Source organism: Penaeus monodon, chromosome 31 (assembly GCF_015228065.2).
Source record: "Penaeus monodon isolate SGIC_2016 chromosome 31, NSTDA_Pmon_1, whole genome shotgun sequence".
NCBI classification, from domain to species: domain Eukaryota; kingdom Metazoa; phylum Arthropoda; class Malacostraca; order Decapoda; family Penaeidae; genus Penaeus; species Penaeus monodon.
Genome location: NC_051416.1, coordinates 19353640 through 19354113, shown reverse-complemented (window position 1 = coordinate 19354113; position 474 = coordinate 19353640).

Sequence of the window (474 nt, the reverse complement as noted above, 5' to 3'; positions counted from 1 at the left end):
AAGGTGATCCATACCTCTTCAGTTTATTGATATTTTCACATTCACTCTTGGGGTCCGTCTTGATACTGGAACAAAGCGTGTAAATATTTTTTTTCTTAATGATAAGTGAGGATTATTTTCCAAGATCTCATTCTCTTATCTTTTTTATATGTAATACTAGGTTGTATTTTCCCACAAAGGTTTACAGTTTTGTGTCCTTTCTTCTATTCTATTCTTCTTTGTGCATTTGTTGTATATTTTCAGTCTATTGTGTTTTATGTTCTTTATCCCTTTTTTGGGGGGAGGGGAGGGGGTGTAGACGGCCTCCTATATTTCGATATGTCATTTTCTGTTTTTTTTCATTCTCTTTTTTTACATTTCCTGATGGAAATTATATGTAGCTGTTGTTTGCAAGATCAATAACCAAAAATTTATTTTAAAATGTGCTTACATGCTCTCATTCTTTCCTTCAATAGCTCGCTTGTACGGACGTAG